Source organism: Neophocaena asiaeorientalis, unplaced genomic scaffold (genome assembly GCF_003031525.2).
Source record: "Neophocaena asiaeorientalis asiaeorientalis breed wild unplaced genomic scaffold, Neophocaena_asiaeorientalis_V1.1 scaffold246, whole genome shotgun sequence".
NCBI lineage: Eukaryota > Metazoa > Chordata > Mammalia > Artiodactyla > Phocoenidae > Neophocaena > Neophocaena asiaeorientalis.
The window spans coordinates 3364120-3390814 of record NW_020174551.1 but is presented as its reverse complement, the minus strand read 5'-3'; the positions used below and the strand labels follow the sequence as shown (position 1 = coordinate 3390814).

The 26695-nt window shown below is 38.9% G+C and overlaps 1 pseudogene; it reads right to left on the bottom strand.

Moving 5' to 3' along the window:
• Positions 1–24830: 24830 nt before the first annotated feature.
• LOC112407895 (peptidyl-prolyl cis-trans isomerase FKBP1A pseudogene) lies at positions 24831–25367 on the bottom strand (annotated as a pseudogene).
• Positions 25368–26695: the final 1328 nt, after the last annotated feature.

Below are 26695 nucleotides of genomic sequence, written 5' to 3'. Positions count from 1 at the left end.
GGCGGGGGAGGCCTGTCCCACGGGAAGGCCCCCATGGGGTCCTGCTCTTTACTGCACTTCTAGTGTTTGTTACGGATGCCTTGGAAAAATAATAAAGAGCATATGTAAAAGCACTTTATGCTTCATTCCTCATAACGACTTTCTTGTGATTTTTTTAAAGTTTCTAAACTTTTCTTAAATATATTTAAACTTACAGGAAAGTTGCAAAAATAATACCAAGAAAAATTCACCACCGCATGACAGCATGAGGAGCTCTGCTGACCCACTCCCTAATGAAACTGGTGAAAATTGTTTTAAGACAAGCGAAAACAACCATTTACAGCCTTGGAAATATTCCTAAAAGAGCAAATAAATATCTATTCAAGAAAATCTAGGAAAAATTGGTAAGAAAGGCGAGAATCTGTGGTATTTCAACCAAGCCCTCTTCCTCTCTTTGCCCTCCCAACTGCAAGGCGGAGTCCCCACTCTGTCTTTAAACCGGGAACACTGGGCCTCCTCTTCCCAGGCTCCCAGTGGGAGGGGCAGATGTCAACAATTCTCACCCTGCCTGGCCCTGGCTACCTGATACTGAGCCTAAGTCCTGTATAAATGTGGTTGAGAGATGGAGGATTCTTTCTTCCATCCAGCCCCACTCATGCAACAGAGGCTCTACCTTGGGCTGGAGCGCTGAGAATACTGGGGTCCTAATCACCCTTACCTCAGCTGCTGTAGTAGTGGTTCAAGCCAGAAGAAGAAAGCCAAGAAAACCTCGGGCTGCTATGCATCCTCACCTAGAATTCAGCCTCTAGAACAGGGATGTGAGTCTGAGAGAAGCTTGCCATTGTTCCACCTCCTGCTCCAAAGCCCAGACTCAGTGATTGTGCCCCCCCCCCCGCCATGTTTTAAGGATCGGTCCATAAAACAGATAGCTCTTAATCTCTTCCCATAGAAACTGACTTCATTTGCAACAGAGCGTGGAGAAATAACAAGCCAAAGGGTGCTCTCAAAAACCTGGAGGTTGTGGTAATAGGCAATTGGGAGGAGATTCAAGATATGAGCTAAATTGTAAACTGGCTAGTTTGCAGGAAAGAATCAAAGATAAAGACAGCTGAGGGAAGCCCTCCTGGGGTAAGACAAATATTAGACACTGACCTCATAAACTTTTGCTTCAAAGGGACCAGATTTTGATTAGATTTATTTGTAGAACAATATATGTACAAGCAAAAAAAATAAGGAGGTTGGGGTGGGTGGAGAGGGTGGAGAGGGTGGGGAGTGGGGAGGAAACAAGTACCCAGAGTTGCTACAATACATTATCTAAAATGTCAAGTTTCCAACAAAAAATTATGAGGCATGCAAGTAAACAGGAAAGTATGACCCATACATTGGAAAAATAGCAGGCAACAGAAACTGCTTTAAGAGCAACAGGATGTTAGATTTATCAGAAAAAAAAATTCAAAGTATTTATAGCTATTATAAACATGTTCACAGAACTAAAGAAAAACATGGTTAGAGTATGATGACAATGTCATACCAAATAGAACATATCAATAGATATTCAGCCCCTAGAACAGGGATGTGACTCAGAAACCATAAAAATGATCTAAATAGAAACTCTGGAGTTGAAAAGTACAATAACTGAAATAAGTTCATTAGGGGCTTAACAGGAGACTTGAACTGGCAGAAGAAAGAGTAAGCTGACTTGAAGGTAGTTGGATAGGGATTATGCAAGCCAAAGAACAGAGAAGAATGTAAAGAGCCTCAGAGAAATGTGGGACATCACTAAGCACACGAACATGTGCATAATAGGAGTGCTAGAAGGAGAGGAGAGTGAAGAAGGAGCAGAAAAAATCCAAAGAAATAATGGCTGAAAACTTTCCAAATTTATTGAAAAACTATAACTTACATATCCAGGAAGCTCAACAAATTCCAAATAGGATAAATAAATGCAAGAGATCTACAGACACAATAGAGAAAAAATGCTGAAAGTCAAAGACAAGGAAGAAATCTTGAAAGCAGCAAAAGAAAAATGACTCATTACTTACAAATAAATGCCAGTAAGATTAATAACTGACTTCTCAGGAAAAGCAAGAGAAACCAGAAGGCAATGAGATAACATTTTCAAAGTGCTCCATCCAAGGAACAATCTTATCAAAGTAAGTTGGTGAAATTTTCCCAAATAAACAAAAACTGAGTGAATTTGTGCTAGCAGACCTGCCTCACAAGAAATACTAAAGGACGTTCCTCAGGTTGAAAGCAAATAACCCCAGACAGTAATTCAAATTCATATGAAAAAAAAAAAGAACATCAGAAAAGGCAGTTATAGACTAGGATTGACACATATACATTATTGGTACTATATATAAAATAGACAACTGATGGGAACATACTGTACAGCACAGGGAACTCTACCTAATGCACTATGGTGACCTAAACGGGAGGGAAGTCCAAAAGGGAGAGGATATCTGTATGTGTGTATGGCTGATTCATTTCATTGTTCAGTGGAGGCTGACACAACATTGTAAAGCAACCATACTCCAATAAAAATTAATTAAAAAAAAGAAAAGGCAGTTATATAATTATGAGACAGTATAAATGAACATTTTTCCTACTCAACTGATTTTTTAAAGCAATTGTATAAAATAATATACTGGATTCTTGTGCCTATAACATATAGAAATTAATATATGTGTACTGGTAAAAGGAGAGCAAACTAAACCTAAAGCAGCCAGAAGGAAGAAAATAATAAAGATTAAGGTGGAAGGGGCTTCCCTGGTGGCGCAGTGGTTAAGAATCCGCCTGCCAATGCAGGGGACATGGGTTTGAGCCCTGGTCCGGGAAGATCCCGCATGCCACGGAGCAACTAAGCCTGTGCGCCACAACTTGAGCCTTCGCTCTAGAGCCCGCGAGCCACAAATACTGAGCCCACGTGCTGCAACTACTGAAGCCCCCGTGCCTGGAGGCTGTGCTCTGCAGCAAGAGAAGCCACCAGGATGAGAAGCCAGCACACTGCAGGAAGAGTAGTCCCTACTCACTGCAACTAGAGAAAGCCCACTCACAGCAACAGAAGACCCAATGCAGCCATAAATAAATAAATAAAATTTTTAAAAGGATTAAAGTGGAAATTAATAAAATATAGAATAGAAAAACAATAGAGATAATCAATTAAACCAAAAGCTGATTTCTTGAAAAGGTGAACAAAATTGCAAACCTTTTGCTACATTGACCAAGAGAAAAAGAAGACTCAAATTACTAGAATCAGAAATGAAACAGAGAGAATGAATGAATTGGGAGATTGGGACTGACATATATACACTAATATGTATAAAATAGATAACTAATAAGAACCTGCTGTATAAATAAATAAAATATAATTCAAAAAATAAATTATATATTTAAAAAAAGAAGAAAAAGAAAGTGGGTACATTACTACTGACCCTACAGAAATATAAAGGACTTTAAAGGAACACTATGAATAACTGTACTACAACAAATTAGATAACCTAGATGGACAAATACCTAGAAAGACACAAACTATCAAAACTGACTCAAGAAGAAATAGACAATTTGAGTAGACTTATACAAAGTGAAAAAATTTAAAAATCTACCCACAAAGAAAAGCCCAGGCCCAGACAGCTTCATTTGTAAATTCTACCAAACTTTTACGGAAGAATATTCTTCACAAACTCTCAAAAAACAGAAGAGGAGTGTGTTAGTTTGCTAGGGTTGCCATAACAAAATACCACAGACAAGGTGACTTAAACAACAGAAATTTATCTCTCACCATTCTGGAGGCTAGAAGTTCAAAGTCAAGACATCAGTAAGTTTGGTTTCTTCTGAGGCCTCTACCCTGGACTTTAGAAAGCAGTCTTCTTGCTATGTCCTCACATGGTCTTTCCTCCGTATGCACACATCCTTAGTGTCCTTCTATGTGTTCTCTTCTTATAAGGACACCAGTCATATTGGATTAGGGCCGACCCTAATAGCCTCATTTTAACTTTGCCTCTTTAAAGACCTTATCTATGACTACAGTAACATTGTGAGGTACTAGGAGTTAGGACTTTAACATATGAACTGGGGGTAGGGGTAGAGGGGTAGGACACAATTCAGCCCATAACAAGAAAGGAACACTCCCCAACTCATCAGGCCATTATTACTATGATACCAAAACCAGACAAAGACGTCACAGGCAAAGGAAAGTGCAGACCAATATCTTGTGCATGTGGATGCAAAAGCCCTCAACAAAATACTAGCAAACTGAATCCAGCAACATGTAAAAATAATTATCCACCATAACCAAGTGGGATTTATCCCAGGAGTGCAAGATTGGTTTAGCGTCTGAAAATCAAGTAATGTAATACATTATATCAATAGAATAAAAAATAGAATTCACATGACCATTGCAATAGACACAGAAAAAGCATCTGACAAACTCCAGCATGGTTTCATGATAAAAACACTCAACAAACTAGGGACAGAAGGGGACTCCACAACTTTAGAAAGGGCATCTAAACTTAGGAATAAGTTTAACATCAGAAGTATAAAGTTGTGTGGTACTGGCACAAGGATAGATATATAGATCAATGAAACAGAATTAAGAGCCCAGAAATAAACCCATATATGTATGGTCAACTGATTTTAGACGAGAGTACTGAGATTATCCAATGGGGGGAAATAGTCTTTTCAACAAATGGTGCTAGGACAAATGGATTTCCACATACCAAAGAATAAAGTTGGACCACTACTTCATACCATATATAAAAATCAATTTGAGATGAGTCGAAGACCTAAATGTAAGAGCTAAAGCTATAACATTCTTAGAAGAAAATATAGGAGTAAAACTTAATGATACTGGATTTGGCAAAGGATTCTTGGATATGACCCCCAAAGCCTCAGCAACAAGGGAAAAAATAGACAAATTTGACTTCCTCAAAATCAAAACCTTTTGTGCTTCAAATGACACAATCAAGAAAATGAAAATACAACCTACAGAATGGGAGAAAATATTTGCAAACCCTGTATCAATAAGGGACTTGTATCCAGAATATACAAAGAACTCTTACAACTCAATAATAAAAAGACAAATAAAAGAATTTTTAAATGGACAAAGGATCTGAATAGATATTTCTCCAAGGAAAATATAATAGCCAATAAGCACATGAAAAGATGTTCAACATCATTAGTCATCAAGGAAATGCAAATCAAAACCACAATGAGATACCATTTAATGCTCACTGGGATGGCTAGAATCAAAAAGTCAGATAATAACAAGTGTTGGTAAGGATGTGGAGAAATTGGAACCCTCATATACTGCTAGTGGGGATGTGAAATGGAGCAATCACTTTGGAAAACAGCCAGGCAGTTCCACAAATGATTAAACATAGAGTTACTATATGAACCAGCAATTTTACTCCTAGGTATAAATTCAAAAGAAATGAACATATGTTTATGCAAATACTTATACACAAATGCTTATCGTAGTATTATAGCCAAGAAGAATCCAAATGTCCATCAACTAATGAATATTTAAACAAAACATGTTATATTCATACAATGAAATATAATTCAGTCATGAAAAAGAATAAAGTACTGATACATGGCATAATATGGATGAACCTTGAAAAATCCTGCTAATTGTGTGTGTGTGTGTATATATAGTTTATATAAACTCTTACAATTAAAAAGAGAAATGCTTATTATGGAGGCTGTGGAAAAGATATATAAATAGACAGTTCCCAGAAGAGGAAGTATAAATGGCTAAAATACATTTGAGATAACCACTCCTGCCTCCCCTCTATCCCCCCATAGATACCCCCACAGCTTGTTTGGGCTCTAGTACTGCACACCAGACAGCCACTCTGCTTGGATGACTATTCTGCTCTGCCCCACATAGTGGGGCTTTAAGGCTGGATTATCAGGAAGGAAGAGGGGAAGAAAAGAAGGAACAGAATTTATTTTTTTAACCATGAATGAATGCTGAACTTAATAAAGTGCTTTTCCTGCATCTAGTTAGCCTTTCTCCAGAGGCAACCTTTCACTTCTTTTAGATGATTATTTTATTTGTGTTTCTAAATAACATGCTTACAATGTTACTTCTCGATTTTTTTAGGTTTTGGTATTTCCTATTGACTTCGTATTATACAAGATGAGACTATAGCTCTCTTTTTCCATAAACTCCACTCGATGTTCCCTCCAAACCTTCTAATATCACCATGTTCCCAAGATAGTTATATTCTGATTTTGATTAGGTCAATTTTAGTACTTACGCTATTATATTAATTTTTTTCGCTATTATAATCATACAAATGATAGTCACAGCAAAGTCAGGTAAGAACCTATGATTACTTTTCCTTCCCTGCATTACTTTTAGTTTCCCCTGGAGTTAATAATTGTCTTGTTTTGTTTTGTTTTCTAAGTAATTGAACCTTAGACTCTTTGTCACTTATCCAGACCTTGCTTCAATTTATTGACACATAAGGTATATAATTAATGTCCGTTTCCTGGAGAAGTGACTTCCAAAGCTGTTGGATATGCTCTAGGCTGTGCTGTTACCCTCTACACAGAGTACCCAGCTGTCATCCTGGGATCTCCCTTAACCATCAGCCTGGAAATTCCTTTTATCTCCTTTTTATGTGTATCTTCTGTATCATGGACTCCATGTCTTTCTCTTTCTTGGTTTGTTCCCTCATTATGCTTCAGCAGCATCCCACTGTAGTCTCCTGAAAATGGATGAGAATTTACAGTCTGTAAGTGTCTTTATTATCTTCATTCTGGGCATAGACATTCTAAACTGGGAATATGTTTTTTTCAGAATGAGGAAAACATTTCTCCCATTGTCTTCTATCAGTTTCGCTATTGAATCATCCAAAGACATTTTCATTCCTATTTTTATATGTGAACTTTTCCCCCACTCCCCTCTCTGGAATTGTGATCATTAATTTTGTGTGTCAATTTCACTGGGCTAAGGGAAGCCCAGATAGCTGGCAAAACATTATTTCTGGGTGTGTTTGTGAGAATGTTTCTAAAAGAGATAAGCATTTGAATTGGTAGATTCAGTAAAGAAGAGTGGTGGGCATCATCCAATCTTTTGAGGACCTGAATAGAACAAAAAGGCAGAGGAAGCATGAGTTCTATCTCTTCCTTAGCTGGGATGTCCACCTTCTCCTGCCCTCAAACATTGGTGTTCCCAGTTCTTGGGCCTTCAGACTTGGACAGGGACTTACACCACCGGCTTTCCTGGGCCTCTAGCTTGCAGATCGTGGGACGAAGATTCCATAACCAATGAGCCAATCCTTCATAATAAATCTCTTTCTTTAAATCTCTTTATACCCTATTGGTTCTATTTCTCTGGAGAACCCCGACTAAAATAAGAAGTGGGTAGCATCTTCTCACTTTTCTTAGTATTCTGAAATTTCACAGTATATGCTGTACATCCACAATTTGCATTCACTGTGCTGGACACTCAGTCTTCAATCTGGAAATACATCCTTCAGTTCTAGAAGACTTTAAGCATTTAGCTGGTGATTTGTCCTACCCATTTTTCTCTGTTTCTTTTCCCTTTCCCTCTTTCTTGTCTGTTTCTTTTCCCTTTCCTCTTTCTTTCTTTCTTTCTTTCTTTCTTTCTTTCTTGATATTGTCCCTCCTTAACTTGCTCTGTATTTTTTGTTCTATTTTCTCCTTTTTTCTTTGTCTTTTACCTCTACTTTTGGGGACACTTCTATTTTCTAACCCTTCTATTGAGGTTTTCTTTTCTTTTTTTAATCCCAGAGTTAAGAATTATAATGAAGTTAGGGCTCCTTGAATTTTTAAAAACTGTGAAATGTAAAAGAATTCAGAAAAGTGTATGAAACGAATACACACATTTAATAAAGAATTATAAATCAAACATCCATGTAACCACCACCCAAGGCACAAAACAGAAACATCTCAGAGGTCCCCTGTGTGTCCCTCCCTGATCATAACCCACTTCCTCCGCCTAGAGGTACCACTATCCCAACTTTGGAGATAATAATTTTCTTGACTTTATAAGTTTCACCACTTACATATGCATCTCTAAACAGTATAGCTTAGTTTTGACTATTTTTGCACTCTATATGAATGAAAATAAACCATATTCTTTTGTGCCTTCCTTTTTATACTCAACATTATGTTCATTGAGATTTATTGTGCTGTATGTCTGTATAGTTAATTGATTTTCATTGCTATATACTACAAAATTCTTAGAAGAAAATATTTGAAATTTTGGGGTAGGCAGAGGTTTCTTAGGACATAAAAAAGCACAAATCATGAAAGAAAACATTTACAAATTGGTATCCATCAAAAATCTGTTCTTCAAAAGACCCTCATTAAAAAAATAAAAATAGGACTTCCCTGGTGGTCCAGTATTTACGACTCTGTGCTTCCACTGCAGAAGGTGGGTTCCATCCCTTGTTGGGAAACTACAATCCCTCATGCTGCTCAGTGCAGCCAAAAAATAAAAAGAAATAAAAATTTAAAAATAAAATTCCTGTCCATAAAAAAAAAGACCCTCATTAAGAAAATGAAAAGGCAAGCCATAGACTAGGGGAATATATTTTCAATATATATATCTCAAAGGACATAAAGCTTGAATATATGAAGAATTCTTACTCTGAATAATAAAACAAATGACCCATTTTTTAAATGGGCAAAAGAGGGGACTTCTCTGGTGGTCCAATAGGTAAGACTCCATGCTCCCAATGCAGGGGGCCCAGGTTCAATCCCTCATTGGGGAACTAGACCCCACATGCATGCTGCAACTAAATAGCCCATATGCCACAACTAAACATGCTGAACGAAGATCCTGCGTGCTGCAACTAAGACCTGGCGCAGCCAATAAAAAAATAAATAAATATTTTAAAATAATAAAATAAATGGGCAAAAGATTTGAACAGACACCTCATAAAATAGGATACACAATGGCCAATAAGTACGTGAAAAGCTATTCATTATCATTAGTTATCAGGGAAATAAAAATTAAAAGCCTACAGTAATGGCTAAAATCAAAACAGCTGACAATACAAAGAATCAGTGAGAATGTGAAATAACAACTCTAATACATTACTGGCAGAAATGTAACATAATACAACTTGGAAACCAGTTTGGCTATTTGCTATAAAGTACACTTAGCATATAACCAAGCAAAAGCATTCTTAAGTCCTTACTCAAGAGAAATAAAAGCATATATCTATACAAAGACTTGCATATGAATGTTTATAGCAGCTTTGCTAATAATAACCCAAAACTGGGAATAAGTTAAATATTCATCAACAAGCAAATGGATAAGGACTTCCCTGGTGGTGCAGTGATTAAGACTCCTCACTCCCAATGCAGGGGGCCTGGGTTGAATCCCTGGTCAGGGTACTAGATCCCACATGCATGCCGCAACTAAGAGTTTGCATGCCACAACTAAGGAGCCTGCCTGCACAGCTAAGACTGGGTGTAACCAAATAAATAAATAAATATTAAAAAAACAACAACAGGCAAATGGATAAACCATGTTAAATATATTCATATAATGGAATAGTAGTCAGCAGTAAAAGGGAAGAAACAACTGATCCATGCAACAACATGGATAATTATGCCCAACATACATGCTAAGGTATTTAAGGGAATTGTGCTGATGTCTTTAAAATACATCAAAAATAAGATGGATTGACAGACAAATGGAAAAATGGATGTGTTAAAGCAAGTGTTGTAGGATGTAATGGTATAATCTAGTGGTAGATATATGTAACTGTAGACATATGTCACTGTAAAATTCTCACAGCTTTGCTTTGTGATTGACCAATTTATAACAAAAGGTTTGTGCAGAAAACACTGTGTGAGTGAAAGAATCCAGGTGCACAAAAAGTACATACTGTATGGTTTATTTATAAAAAAAATTTTAGAACAGACAAAACAAATCTATAGTGACAGAAAGTCCATCAGTGGTTGCCTGGGAGAAGTGTTGATTGTAAAAAGTCATGAGGAAATTTTGGAGTAATGGAAATATTCTGTAGATTGATTGTATGATAGTTACATGGAAATATATATTTGTCAAAAGTCACTGAACTGTACGCTTAAAACGTATTTATTTATATAAACTACACATTGATAAATTTGATTTTTTTTTTTTTTTTTTTTTTTGCTGCATGGTACAGCTTGCGGGGATTTTAGTTCCCCAAGCAGGGATCAAACCTGGGCCCTCAGCAGGGAAAGCACAGAGTCCTAACCACTGGACTACCAGAGAATCCTGATAAAGTTGATTTTAAAACAAAAAGACAAGGACTTCCCTGGCGGTCCGGTGGTAAAGAATCCGCCTTAGAATTCCAGGGATGCGGGTTTGATCCCTGGTCAGGGAACTAAGATCCCATATGCCGTGGGGCAACTAAGCCACCCACCTCAACTAGAGAGCCTGCATGAGCAGACTACAGAGCCCATGCGCCTTGGAGCCCGCGTGCCACAACTAGAGAAGAGAAAACCCATAAGCCACAACTAGAGAGAAGCCCATGCACCACAACTAAGTCCCGACAGAGCTAAAAATAAATAAATAAATCTTTAAAAAAAAGACAAATGTTGTTAAATAAGTAAATAAAAAGGGCAAAAGTGAATTGGAAGCACTGAGCTCCTAAGTGAGTCTAATCTATTCTGAGCATCTCAGTGGATGATATGGCTGAGCTATGTCCTTGGGGAACCCCCATTGTCAGTATTTTCAGTTTTCCTTTTCAGTTGGTCAGATTTAGCAGAGATGACTCTTCTAATCTCCTGCCTGCAGAGGTAAGGCCTGGTTGCGAGAGCTTCTGGAGCGGAGTGAGAGAAGATTGATGAGGTAATCCAATAGGCATACCTCACCTTAGTTGGATACTCTTGACATGTCCCTCTTATTGAAACCCTTACTTCCCTTGCTTCTAGGATCCAGCTCTCTCCAGATTTATCTCCCACTTCTCTGATCTTTCCTTCTCAGTCTCTTTACAGACTTCCTTTCCTTTGTTTGCCCCTTAAATATTGGTTCTGTCTTTGACTCTCTTCTTTTTGTCAACCAGGATTTAATTATCTTTTGTTTTAATGATCATGCATCCCTCTACTGTGTTTTTCTAGTTTCCATGTACATCTGATTTCCTCCATGATCTGTTGGAGTTCTATCTGTCATCTGCCTTTGTGAAGCACTGAAGATATGTGTTGAGTACAGAATGTGACAGAGAGAGGTCAGAGGAGAGAAAAATCATCAGAGCCCAAAGGCCACCAGCTGGTTCAGCAATGTCCCAGGCTTTGAGGAAGATGCTGACGCAGATGGAGGCCAAGCCTAGGTACAGATGTATCACTTCTCTGTTACCCTGCTGCTGTTCCTTACTTGTGATGAGCTATTTCTGTGCTGTTGCTCCACAGCAAGGAGCCCTCTCCCAACACAAAATAAATGCTCGGGCACCCTGGTTTTCCCTTCTTGATGACTGAACATTTCACAATAAAATGTTAAAACATTGGGCTAAGTGCAAGAAGTCAGACACCAAAGAATACATACTGTTTCAATACCTAAAATGAAGTGTAGCTCAAGGCACAGACTCCAGGGGAGAATCTGTCATGTACATATGCCCTCCTGGGGCCTGCAAGGAGACATTGACAAGGAGAGCCATCGTTTGAAAGTAGGAATGCAGGGGCTTCCCTGGTAGGGCAATGGTTAAGAATCCGCTTGCCAATGCAGGCGACGCGGGTTCGAGCCCTGGCCCGGGAGGATCCCACGTGCCACGGAGCAACTAAGCCCCAGCGCCACAGCTACTGAGCCTGCGCTCTAGAGCCCGCGAGCCACAGCTACTGAAGCTTGTGCACCTAGAGCCCATGCTCCACAGCAAGAGAAGCCACCACAATGAGAAGCCCGCGCACCAAAACGAAGAGTAGCACCTGCTCGCCGCAACTAGAGAAAGCCCGTGCACAGCAACGAAGACCCAACGCAGCTAAAAATAAAAACAAGCAAATAAATAAATAAATTTATTTTTTAAAAAAAGAAAGTAGGCATGCAGTAAGTGGTAGCTATTATTTTATCCTAGACCTATTAACATGCTTTTTATGTACATCAACTCATATAATTCTGTGGTAGGAACCACTGAGTCCACTTTACTAATGGGGAAACTTAGGCTTAGAGATAGGTAACGAGTTTAAAGTCATACAGGTAATAATTGGCAGAGCTAGGGTTCACAAGCAGGGAGTCTAACTCTCAAGCCCAGGCTGTAGGAGAGGTCTATTTCCTGCTGTTAACCAAAGAGATGGCCATGTTGGGAATGCAGGTACCACCTACTCCCACCTCATACAGAGATACCACTACCACTGATCTTTTTATTGTCTCCATTGTCTTTTCTAGGATGTCACACAGTTAGAATCATATAGTATATAGCCTTTTCAGATTGGCTTCTTTCACTTAGTAATTTACATCTAATGTTCTTCCATGTCTTTTCATGACTTAATAGATTATTTCTTTTTAGCACTGAATAATATTCCATTATCTGGTTGTACCACAGTTTATCCATTCACCTACTGAAGGACATCTTGGCTGCTTCCAAGTTTGGGCAATTATGAAAACTGCTATAAACATCTATGTACAGGTTTTTGTATGGGCATAGTTTTCAACTTCTTTGGGTAACTACCAAGGAGCACAATTGCTGGATGGTATGGCAAGAGTATGTTGAATTTTTTAAGAAACCCCTAAACTGTCTTTCAAAGTATCAGTACCATTTTGCATTTTCACCAGCAATGTATGAAAATTCCTCTTGCTCCACATCCTTACCAGCATTTGGTGTTGTTAGTGTCCCAGATTTTGGCCATTCTAATAGGTATGTAGTGGTATCGTATTATTGTTTCAATTTGCATTTTCCCCAACATATGATGTGGAGCAGGTTTTCTTTTTTCTTCTTTTTTAAAAAGTCTTTTCCATTATGGTTTGTTACAGGGTATTGAATATAGTTCCCTGTGCTATATACTAGGACTTTGTTGTTTACCTATTTTATTTTATTTTTTTATAAATTTATGTATTTATTTATTTTATTTTTGGCTGCATTGGGTCTTTGTTGCTGTGTGCGGGCTTTCTCTAGTGCAGCGAGCAGGGGCTACTCTTCGTTGTGCTGTGTGGGCTTCTCATTGCGGTGGCTTCTATTGTTGCAGAGCACTGGCTCTAGGCGCTCGGGCTTCTATATCTGTGGCACTTGGGCTCAGTAGTTGTGGCTTGTGGGCTCTGGAGCACAGGCTCAGTAGTTATGGTGCACGGCAGTAGTTGCTCCACGGCATGTGGGATCCTCCCGGACCAGGGATGGAACCCGTGTCCCCTGCATTGGCAGGTGGATTCTTAACCACTGCATCACCAAGGAAGTCCCTGTTTATCTATTTTATATATAGTAGTTTGTATCTGCTAATCCCAAACTCCTAATTTATCCTCCCTCACCCCTTCCCCTGCTTGGTAACCATAAGTTTGTTTTCTATGTCCGTGAATCTGTTTTTGTTTTGTAAATAAGTTCGTTTGTATCACATTTTAGATTCCACATATTAGTGATATCATATAATATTTGTCATTCTCTTTCTGACTTACTTCACTTAGTATGATAATCTCTAGGTCCATCCGTGTTGCTGTAAATGGCATTACCTCATTCTTTTTTATTATTCCATTGTATATATTGGAGCATCTTTTCATATGCTTATTTTCCATTTGTATGTCTTCTTTGGTGAGATGTCTGCCAAGATCTTTGGCCCTTTTATGGGAATTCTCTGGCGGTCCAGTGGTTAGGACTTGGTGCTTTCATGTTTTCACTGCAGTAGCCCGAGCTCAGTCCCTGGCTGGGGAATTAATATCTTGCAAACTGCGTGACCAAAATAAATTAAGTTGTTTTTTTTTTAAATCTTTGGCCCTTTTTAAAATCAGATTGTTTCCTTGTTGTTAGGTTTTAAGATTTCTTTTTATATTTTGAATAATAGTTCTTTATCATATGTGTCTTTTGCAAATATTTTCTCCCAGTCTGTGACTTCTCTTCTTATTCTCTTAATATTGTCTTTTATAGAGCAGAAGTCTTTAAATGTTAATGAAGTCCAGCTTATCAATTATTTCTTTCATAGATGTGCCTTTAGTGTTGTATCTAAAAAGTGACTGCCAAATCCAAGGTCACTTAGGTTTTCTCTGATGTTATCTTCCAGGAGTTTTATGGTTTTACATTTTATATTTAAGTCTGTGATCCTTTGAGTTAATTTTTGTGAAAGGTGTAGGGTCTGTGTCTGTATTAATTTTTGGCATGTGTATGTCCAACTGTTCCAGCAGCACCTGTTAAAGAGACTATTTTTTGCTCCATTGTATTATATTTGTCCCTTTGTCAAAGATTAGTTGACGGGCTTCCCTGGTGGCACAGTGGTTGAGAGTCCGCTTGCCGATGCAGGGGACACGGGTTCGTGCCCCGGTCCGGGAAGATCCCACACGCCGCAGAACGGCTGGGCCCGTGAGCCATGGCCGCTGAGCCTGCGCGTCCGGAGCCTGTGCTCCGCAACGGGAGAGGCCACAACAGTGAGAGGCCTGCATACCGCAAAAAAAAAAAAAAAAGATTAGTTGACTATATTTATGGGGGTCTATTTCTGGGATCTCTATTCCATTCCATTGATCTATTTGTCTACTCTTTTGCCAATACCACACTGTCTTCATTACTGGAGCTTTATAGTAAGTCTTGAAGTCAGGTAGCAGCAGTCCCCCAGCTTTGTTCTTCTGCAATATTATGCAGTATTCTGGGTCTTTTGCCTCTCCGCATGAAATTTAAAATCAGTTTGCTGATATTCATAAAATAATTTTCTGGTATTTTGGTTGGGAATCCACTGAATCTATAGATCAAGTTGGGATTGGTTTAGTTCTGGAGAGGACGTGTACCTATTGGGGAGTAGGAGTTATTTTGGAGATAAAAAGATAACAAATAAGTTAATTAAAATCAGCTACAGGCAAAGGGGAGATTTTAGCATAGACTGTGTGTTAGATAATACTGTGTATTTATTTTAAATTTCTTGGGTGTAATAGTGGTAATTTTATTATGTAGGAGAATGGCCTTGTTCACAGGAGATAAATACTGAAGTATTTAGAGGTAAAGTATCACGGTGCCTGCAAGTTACTTTCAAATGGTTTAGCAAAGTTTGTGTGTGTGTGTGTGTGTATGTGTGTGTGTGTGTGTGTATGTCTGTCTCAAGAAAAATGAAACAAAGTGGCTAAATGTTATCAATTGGTGACTCTAGGTGAAAGATATATGTGTATTCTTTAAACCTTTCTGATTTACATATTTGAAATGTTTGAAAATAAAAAACTGGAAAAATATCTATTTGTGATTCTGATATCCTACCAATTGTATTCAAAATGCAATACAAGATTTTTCACATACATCATTTTGTTTTAAAATGTTGTATTGACTTTGGGGAGGATACAAGTATAAACATTTCCTATATAAATGTTAGTCAAAAACACTGTATAAAGGAAAATATATTCTTTGAAGTTTGGGTATTAAAAGCAAGATGTGTTCTACTAGGAACACATGAACTAGGGAGGTGCTTTGCAGGGTGTAACTATATATATGTTTCTTTCCTTGTTTATCTTTCTTGACTAACCTTTAAGATCCATGAGCTAGGAATCATTACATGTTTGTTTCTCATTGAACATCCAGCATTTAACACACTGCTTGGTGCACAGTAGGTCCCTGTATTAGTAGGATAACACTCACTGCTTTAACAAAGTAACCCCAAAATAGTCGTAGCTTAACACAATGGAAGTTTATTTTGTCATCACCTAGCTGATCAATACAGGTGTTTCTGGCAGGCAGCTTCCCTCCATGCAGTGATTTCAGGGACTGAGACTCCTTTCACGTTTTGGCCTCACCATTCCAAGGGTACTTGTTATCCTCAGCATTCAGTCAGCAGAAGGGGAAAGAGTGTGACGAAACATATCTGCTTCTTAACATCCTTGCCCTAAAAATGGCACACCTCATTTCCACTCACATTTCATTGGTGAAAACTAGACATATGACCACTGAGAAAGCAAGGTGTGTGTGTGGGGCGGGGGGTGTCTGGAAAACCATAGTCCCTGGCCTGGCAGCCACTTCCCAAGGACAATCCTGTAAGATAGAAAGGCGGCAGATTGTAGTGGAAAGCTAGCCATCTCTATCAGTGTTTAAATATTTGCTGAATGAATGGATAGTTTCTAGGTCTGCTGTATTCTTTGCAAATGTAATGCCATGTAAATTTCAGGATGTGGAGGAGCTCAGATGCAGTCCATGCAACCACTGGTGGTTCTGTTGACTTTATAAGTTCTCTGGCAAAATGTAGTAACAAGGCCTGGAGTACCCTCCTGCCTGAGACAACTAAAAAACCAGATGGACAAAATGTAAAAAACAATAATTTTCGGACATTGGACATCAAGCAGTGCAGGACAGTGATCCTCCAGAGAGGTAAGCCCTATGATTACCCTAGCATGCTGCCTAGAAAGAGTTTCCAGGTCATGACACAGGGAGAGAGAACTCAAGCAGAGCCTGGCAGTCCCTTTAAATTGAGGAGACAGAGTCCAGGGAGCCACAGTGGCTAAAGTTCACAGGGTGAAGTCTCGGAGGTCAGAGACCTGCACAGAGAGACTGCTCTAGGGAATTTCCGAGAGTCTCCCTCAAGTTTTCAGCTGAATACTAATCAGTGCATACAAGGAAGGAAACCATACAAGTCTGGAGAAGAACTACCTGAAAGGAGCAAAGGAAACAATTCTCAAAGCTCATACAAGGACAAGAATAGTTCAAGTTCATACAAGACAGAATGGAAAATCTTACAATTCATGGTTCTGAATAGTAGAGGAAAATTAGCCCTAGACTAAAGGCAACTCTAATCCTACATAACAAAGTTGAAGAGCAAGCCTCAAAAAGATTTAACTGTTTATAAATAATTTAACTGCATTTCTAGAACAAATCTCAAAAATATTTATAGGAATACAAAAATATCCAGTCCCAACAAGGTAAAGTTCCCAATGTCTGGCATTTAATCAGAAAATTACAAAAATGCAAGGAACCAGGAAAATACAATCTCTAATGAAGACAGCAATCAATTACTAGAATTAGACTCAGAAATACCACAGATCATAGAAGTAGTAGACAGGGATATTAAAACAGATACTATTCCATATGTTCAAGAAGACAGAGGAAAATTTGAGCATGTTAAGTCAATATATGAAAGATTAAAAGACCCACATGAAAGTCCTAGATGCAAACTACAATGTCTGAGGTGAAAAATATATTGCATGAAGTTAGCAGCAGATGACATACTCAAGAAGAAAAGATTAGTGAATCTGAAGGCATAACTATAGAAACTATCTAAAATGAAACACACAGATAAAAAAAAACAGTGTCAGGGAAGCTGTAATATAACTTTAAGCAACCTAACATACATGTAACTGGAGTCTCTGAAAAAAGGGTGTGGGAGACAGAAAAAAATACTTGAAGAAAAAATGACTGAAAACTTCAAATTAGATAAAAACTATAACCCATAGATCAAAGAAACTGAATGAAACCCAAGTACAAGAAAGATGGATAAAATAATACCAAATAACATGATAAATTGCTTTAAACCATTGATATGAAATGACTGACGGATCAATCTGTCCCATAACTTTCCATTTGGACTGGAACTGACCGAACTACAGACACAGTATTGCTGGAACTTTGCCAGAATATGAAGTTTAGTGTCTGCTCCATTCCAGACTCTTTAAATGAATCAGATCAGCCCTAAAATGTGAGATCCAGCCTCAGGCAATACCAGCTGTCACCAGCTTTCATTCATATGGCCTGTCATTTACCGTCCAGAATTGTCCCGTTTATTTTCTTTGCCTGCCTGGCTTGACGATCCCCTTGAATTTTAATTTATGCACACCTTATTTGTAATTGCACAATCCATTTGGACAGGATTTTCTGCCTCTTGCTTTCAGCACACTCTTCAGACCTGACTTGGTAAATGCCCTCTACCCCAGTCCTCAGGAGCTATACTAGATAGGCCACCTGCCATTCCCACCAGTTTTCCTGTGAAAAATTTCCAGGAAGTTTTAAGGGAATAGGTCTTAAAAGTTCTCATCACAAGGAAAAAAAAGTGTAACTATGTGAGATGATGGATGTTAACTAAACTTATTCTGGTAATCATTTTGTAATATATACATATACCAAATCATTACGTTGTACACCTAAAACAAATGCAATGTTATATGTCAATTACATCTCAATAAAACTATTTACAGAATTAACTTAAACTTTCTAACCATCTGACCAAACTCTAAGCAGGCAATGTTGGGATCCACCTGGGTGCTGTGAAAGTTTCATCAAGTTGAAAGTTGAGAATTTCAGTAGCATTTGCCATATAAATTTGGAACCTGAATTGAAATATATCCTCACATCAAATATGCCTTATGAGAAATAATTATTCTTGCTGCCTCAGTCACAATTGAGCAATAACTGCTAATGCTATTGGCACAAATACTAACTCTACAGCAGGGCACTTTTGTATAAATAAAGTTGAAGAAAGTATTTTTGGACATCTTTTATACTACTGAAAAAATTAATTTTTGGAAGTGCTGACTTCTATAGTTGCCATTAAAAAATTAGCCTTCTACACACATGGATTTCTAAGCATATTGCTCTTCGTTAAAAACACGTGGACACCCTTCTGCTGTATAAACAATGCTTACATGTCTATGTAGTCATATGTGGCTTATGTGCTTAACCCTAAAATAAACCAGAATGGGTGGTGCAGCTCTAGTGGTCCCAAAGGAGGATAAAACCAAAGAAGTTCTGGAACACAACTTTATTTTTATTTTGGTGAACATCTGGACCATCTGGACCTACAATGGGATGACAGGGGAGTAGTGAGACGATAAAGATGAAAATACCTAGTCTTAGTCTCAAGGAGTTAATCTAGAGGCAAGATAAGAGTCATGCAAAGTAGAATGAGATAAATTGTAAATTGAGTATAAGCATTGTGCTGAGGGCTTGAAGAAATGGGACTTACTACGTTTGTGGCAGGAATTAGGTTCCAGTAAGTAAGACAGGGAGTGAAAAGGAATGTGGGACATCAGAGAAAACAGCCTGGGGCTTCAAACAGTTGCTTGATGTTGAGCTTTGGAATGCTTGTGGCATTGCAGCTAAATCTCTGTGGTTCACGGCTTAGCAAACAGATGTCTCAGTGTCTCCTGTGGCCTATGGTGACCATAGGACCTTGAGCACAGACAAGAATGGTTCCTATTAATCTACATGACCAGGTCAGCCCCACTCTATGATTGACATACTCAGGCCACCTCTCACGTAGCCCAGACTGCCACGTAAACCCACTACATATCTGCAAATGTGGGCCACTTTGTTATTTTAGCTTTTGTAACTCTTTGGAATTATACATTTTATTATGGTCTTTATTATTACTTAGCAAGAATAATCAATTGACTTTGAAGGATAATGGAAAGAAGGAAGAAATGATGTAATATATGAAGCAAGCATGGTAAATGCTTAAGTAGATTTAAAAAAAGAGAGGAGATGAATGCATAAATTGGGTGAAATTCTCTAGTTTGATCAAGATGAAGATTTCTGACATATTATGAAACTTTCAAAATCTGATGGTTAAAAGCTTTTGACAAAATTCAACACCAATTTATGATAAAAACTCTCCAGAAATTAGGCATAGAGGCAAACTACCTCAACATAATAAAGGTCATATATGACAAACCCACAGCAAACATCATTCTCAATGGTGAAAAACTGAAAGCATTTCCTCTAAGATCAGGAACAAGACAAGGATGTCCACTCTCGCCACTCTTATTCAACATAGTTTTGGAAGTCCTAGCCACAGCAATCAGAGAAGGAAAAGAAATAAAAGGAATAAAAATTGGAAAAGAAGAAGTAAAATTGTCACTGTTGGGACTTCCCTGGTGGCACAGTGGTTAAGAATCTGCCTGCCAATGCAGGAGACATGTGTTCGATCCCTGGTCTGGGAAGATCCCACATGCTGTGGAGCAACTAAACCTGTGCTCCACAACTACTGAGCCTGAGCTCTAGAGCCCGTGAGCCACAATTATTGAGCCTGCGTGCCACAACTACTGAAGCCCATGTGCCTAGAGCCCATGCTCCTCAACAGGAGAAGGCACGACAATGAGAAGCCTGTGCACCACAATGAAGAGTAGCCCCCACTCACTGCAACTAGAGCAAGCCCGCATGCAGCAATGAATACCCAACACAGCCAAAAAAACACAAAAAACAAAACTTACTTTCCTAATCTTTAAAAAAAACCCAAATCGTCACTGTTTGCAGATGACATGATACTATACATAGAAAATCCTAAAAATGCCACCAGAAAACTACTAGAGCTAATCAATGAATTTGGTAAAATTGCAGGATACAAAAGTAATGCGCAGAAATCTTTTGCATTCCTATACACTAACAATGAAATATCACAAAGAGAAATTAAGGAAACAATTCCATTTACCATCGCAACAACAAAAAAATAATATACCTAGGAATAAACCTACCTAAGGCAAAAGACCTGTACTCAGAAAACTATAAAAAACTGATGAAAGAATCAAAGATGACACAAACAGATGGACAGATATACCACGTTCTTGGATTGGAAGAATCGGTATTTTGAAAATGACTTTACTACCCAAAGCAATCTACAGATTCAATGGAATCCCTATCAAATTGCCAGTGGCATTTTTCACAGAATTAGAACACAAAATTTTACAATTTATGTGGAAACACAAAATACCCCAAATAGCTAAAACAATCTTGAGAAAGAAAAACAGAGCTGGAGGAATCAGGCTCCCTGACTTTAGACTATATTACAAAGCAACAGTAATCAAGACAGTATGGTACTGGCACAAAAACTAAGGGAAACCTCTTGCACTGTTGGTGGGAATGTAAATTGATACAGCCACTATGGAGAACAGTATGGAGGTTCCTTAAAACCTAAAAATAGAACTACCATATGACATAGCAATCCCACTACTGGGCATATACCCTGAGAAAACCACAATTCAAAAAGAGTCATGTACCACAATGCTTATTGCAGCTCTATTTACAATAGCTAGAACATGGAAGCAACCTAAGTGTCCATCGACAGATGAATGGATAAAGAAGATGTGGCACATATATACAAAGGAATATTACTCAGCCATAAAAGGAATGAAATCAGGCCATTTGTAGTGAGGTGGATGGACCTAGAGTCTGTCGTACAGAGTGAAGTAAGTCAGAAAGAGAAAAACAAATATATATTGACGCATATATGTGGAATCTAGGAAAATTGGTACAGATGAACCTATTTACAGGGCAGGAATAGAGATGCAGATGTAGAGAATGGATGTGTGGACACAGAGCGGGGAGGGGGGAAGGGGAATTGGGATGAATTGGGAGATTGGGACTGACATATATACACTACCATGTATAAAACAGATGGCTTGTGGGAACCTGCTGTATAGCCCAGGGAGCTCAGCTTGGTGCTCTGTGATGACCTAGGTGGGTGGCAGGGAGGTCCAAGAAGGAGGGGATATATGCATACATATAGCTGATTCACTTTGTTGTACAGGAGAAACTAACACAACATTATAAAGCAACCATACCACAATTTTAAAAAATCTAATGCTTATGTTTTTATTTCCTCAGTTACTCTTTTATTTCCTTTTTAAAGGATTGATTTTAGGTGGTTAGGCAAAAGAGGAATTTACAGTCCTCATAAGAACTGATTTAAAAAAATTTTAAGTAAGTAAAATTACTTAAACATGTTCAATTCTGTTCGGCAAATATTTATTGAGGTTTCCTTTTCACAAAGCACTGTGAAAGGAAAGTAGTGTAATTGTGTATAACTAGTTTAAATGAGAATTATACTCATTATAAGAATTGTGATAAAGTCTTTGTTAAAAAACAGAAGTAATGAATAGATGTTTTTTCAAAGAAGTCATACAGATGGCCCACAGGTTCATGAAAAGATACTCAACATCACTAATCATCAGGGGAACGAAAATCAGACAATGAGATATCACCTCACACTTGTTAGAATGGCTATTATCAAAAACAAACAAACAAAAAACCAAGAAATAACAAGTGTTGCCAAGGATGGAGAGAAAATGGAACCCTCTTACACATATGGTAGGAATGTAAATTGGTGCAGCCACTATGGAAAACAGTGTGGAGGTTCCTCAGAAATTTTTAAATAGAAATACTCTATCATCTAGCAATTCTACTTCTGGGTATTTATCCAAAGAAAACAAAAACACTAACTTGAAAAGATACCTGCACCCCCATGTTCATTGCAGCATTATTTGTAAAAGCCAAGATATAGAAATAATATGTGTCCATTGACAGATGAATAAATAAAGAAAACGTGGTATGTATATGTACAATGGAACATTATTCAGTCATAAAAAAAGAATGAAATCTTGCCATTCGTGACAATAGAAATGGATCTTGAGGGTTTTATGCTAAGTGAAATAAGTCAGACAGAGAAAGACAAATACCATGTGATCTCACTTACACGTGCAATCCAAAAAGGAAAAAAAAAAGAAAAACAAACCAGCCAAGCTCATAGATACAGAGAAGAGATTGGTGGTTGCCAGAGGCAATGGGTGGGGGGATGGGGGAAAATGGGTGAAGGGAGTCAAAGGTACAAACTTCCAGTTATCAAATAAGTAAGTCATGGGGATGTGGTATACAGCATGGTGACTAGAGTTAGTAATACTGTATTGTATATCTGAAAGCTGCTAAGAGAGTACATTTTTTAATATTTATTTATTTATTTAATTTATTTAGTTGCAGTGGGTCTTAGTTGCAGCAGGCAGGCTCCTTAGTTGCAGCTTGCCAGCTCCTTAATTGTGGCATGTGAATTTTTAGTTGCGGCATGCATGTGGGATCTAGTTGCCTGACCAGGGATCAAACCCAGGCTCCTGCATTGGGAGCGCAGAGTCTTAACCACTGCACCACCAGGGAAGTCCACAAGAGAGTAAATCTTAAACGTTCTCATCATAAGAAAAAAATTCTGTGTCTATGTATGATGATGGATATGAACTAGACATTGTGGTGATCACTTCACAATATATACAAATATCAAATCATTGTGTTGTACACCTGAAACTAATGTAATGTTGCATGTTAACTATGCCTCCATTTTAAAAACCAGAATTTAGTCCAAATTAAACATTTGTTGAACATTTATCATGTGTAAGGCACTGTGTAGGAGATAAAAGAATAAACAAGGTAAGATTTTCAAGAATTTAAAATGTGCTAGAGAATAAGGCAAGTATAAAAATAACTGAGTTACAAGGTAAGGCAAGATATATTTTACTAGGAGGGTACAAAGTTCTGAGCAGTTTATGGGAGGGAAAGATCATTATCAAGAATCAAGACTCACTGACAAACTGCAATATCAGATTTATAGTCTTAGGGAAAAAAAAAGTTTGGTTGGCAAAATATACTGCATGTGGACAAAATGTCTCTCGTGCCTGCCAGGTAGAGAATAGACCCACTATTAGTAATGATAATCCTGCACCTGTATGTAAGTACCAAGAGGAGAGAAATTCGTCTGTTTTGTTCATTGATGTATACTTTGTGCCATAAAGATCCCTGGTACCTAGGAGGTGCTCGCTAAATATTTAAGTTAATGAATAAAATTCGAAGAAAAGGAGCTGAGATGTCTTTTTTCTAGTTGTAACTCCCTGAGGCTTCTTGACTTGGACTTTGGAGGAAGGTTGGGCAAGCATGCCTTATTTGCATGCAGGGGTTATGTTCCTTGTAATCTTGAGAAAACAAAACAAAAAATGACCAATGTACTGAATGAGAAATATTTATTGCATGCAACAGCCATAGGGTAATTGGTTGGTTTTATTTAGCAGAAATTAGTCTTTTTTTTTTGAGAAAAACCAGCATAAAGCACTTTTATTGCAATAATAAAACTTGAAACTCATATGTAGTGCAGGGGGTGGGGTAGGGGTGGGCGAGTAGGCAGCAATTTCTCTCACCAAATCACTACACAGGACAGCAGAGGGTGAGAGGGAGGAAGGAGAAGCCAGGAAACTCTGAGATCAGCAGCGGGAGCTGAGCGTCAAAAAGCAGGAGATGCTGAAGCTGTGATGATCAGCATCATTTTCTTAAGACAACACTCAAGGATTTGTCATGATGGCTGGGCTTTCATGGGTGTTAAGTGTCTACAAACAGCACCTTCAATTTAACTTTCGATTAAAGTTCTTAAAATTTAGGAAGTGGAGCCTGGATAGCTATGAGATTACAAAAGTCCTAAATATCCATTAGAAAAACCACAGGATGGAAAAAAAAAAAAAAAAAGCCAGGCCATGAAGAAGGCTTCAGAGGTCCCTGCTGGCCCGGTGACACACACCTGTAGTGTCCAACATCTCAGTGAAAATGATCTGCTTTCAAAAGGCAGAGGGTTAAGGGGAGGGTGGGGGTGGGACAGTGGAGGCAAAGGCTCTCCCCTTCCCACTTTAGTTTTGGGTAGGGCTTTTAATTCAACCCGAGGACATCTCTCAACTTGGAGAATAATTCGGCCCTCAAAAGCGCCTCAAATCTGCTATGGCTTTGCAGCGCAGCAGCAAGAATGTTTAATATATAATAGATAAAACTTTCATCCAAAAATAAAATAAAATAAAGATTCTTGCACTCCCCCCAACACCAATTCCTATTCTAAAGTTAACCCATTATTTGTGCTGTTAATACTTGACTAGTACTTAACTGGAAACCTAGATCCAAAGGACTGAAACTCAATCTTCACCCCAAAACGAAAACAAACTAAAATGGGTAACTTGAGGTTTATGGCATATAGTTCAGGTCAACAGACATACGAGGAGAAAGGGGAAGAGCAAAGACGGTGACAGAACACATTCAGTCAGGGAAGATGTTTATACGAAGAGCGTAGTGGAACATCAGGAAAAGCTCCCTACGGACTCGCTGTGCGCATCTGGAGGCGCCAGATCCTTCCATGGCACATCCAAGAATGGGGAGATCAGGGAGGAGGCCATTCCTGTCATTCCAGTTTTAGAAGCTCCACATCAAAGACGAGAGTGGCATTTGGTGGGATGATGCCTGGGTGCCCAGTGGCGCCATACGCATAGTCTGGGGAGATAGCTTGGCTCTCTGACCCACGCTCATCTGGGCAACCCCTTCTTCCCAGCCTCGGATCACCTCCTGCTTACCCAGCACAAACTTAAAGGGCTTGTTTCTGTCCCGGGAGGAATCGAATTTCTTTCCATCTTCAAGCATCCCGGTGTAGTGTACCACGCAGGTCTGGCCGCGCTTCGGGAACGTGCGCCCGTCTCCGGGGGAGATGGTCTCCACCTGCACTCCCATGGCGGTGGCGGCGGCGGCGGCGGCGGACGCGGGGCTGGCGGGCGGGCGGGCGGCGCGACGGCCGGCGCGACAGGCGGCGTGGACAAAGAGCGAATCTGGCGGCGGTTCCGCGGCTGTGCCTCGTCCCTCCGCGGAACGGCTGCCAGAAATTAGTCTTGACCTCTGATGGTTAGTATTTTTATTACCAACTCATCAGCAAGTAGGGGAAGGTTACATAGCATGTGTCAGAAAGCTTAGGCTTAGCTCAGTTCTAACATCCTCGCCAAGGGATTGGGGAAATGCCTCCCAGTCCTGGAATATGTGCCCAGGTTACCATCACAGGCCTTTTGTAAATGATCTGTTTTCTTGTAGGCAATTGGAACGAATGAAGTCTCTTAGACATTGGAAAATATGTGACCCTCTCCAATCCTTCATTCCCACTAACCCTTTATTGATTCATAGATAAGGTGTTAATCTGTGACTAATCATCTCTATTACCTCACTTGTATATTTAGATCTCTAATTTTGTTTTCTTAATATAAACTTTTTTTAATACATTTATTTATTTTATTCATTTATTTTTGACTGCGTTGGGTCTTCATTGCTTTCTCTAGTTGCAGCGAGTGGGGCCTACTCTTTGTTGTGATGCGCAGGCTTCTCATTGCAGTGGCTTCTCTTGTTATAGAGCTCAGGCTCTACGCACGTGGGCTTCAGTAGTTATGGCGCTCAGGCTCAGTAGCTGTAGCCCATGGGCTCTAGAGCACAGGCTCAGTAGTTGCTCCCTGGCACGGGCTTAGTTGCTCCCTGGCACGTGCGATCTTCCCGGACCAGGGCTGGAACCCATGTCCCCTGAATTGGCAGGCAGATTCTTAACCACTGTGCCACCAGGGAAGCCCTAGATCTTTAAGTTTGAATTCATTCATTCAACAGACACTGCCTAAACATCTATCACAAAGGTACAGTCCCTGTCTTCAAGGAGGCCATGATTTAATGAAGGAGTCAGACACTGAGTGAATAATTAAGACACATTATGATTAGTGCTATAATAGAAATATGTTTAGGGTTTAAGGCTGTAAAAATTTCTTTCATTTACTTATAAATGTAGAAATTGATTTATTAGAACTATAATTGCTGATAAACCCAGGCCAAATATAAGGGAGCATTTATAAGCCATGAATGAAGGAATTAATACCTTGAGTTTAATCTCTGTATTTTTAAAAAATATTTATTTATTTATTTGTTATATTTATTTTGGCTGTGCCAGGTCTTACTTGCAGCACACGGGATCTTCGTTGCGGCATGTTTAGTTGTGGCACGCGAGATCTTTAGTTGCGGCATGCATGTGGGATCTAGTTCCTCGACCAGGGATTGAACCCGGGCCCCCTGCA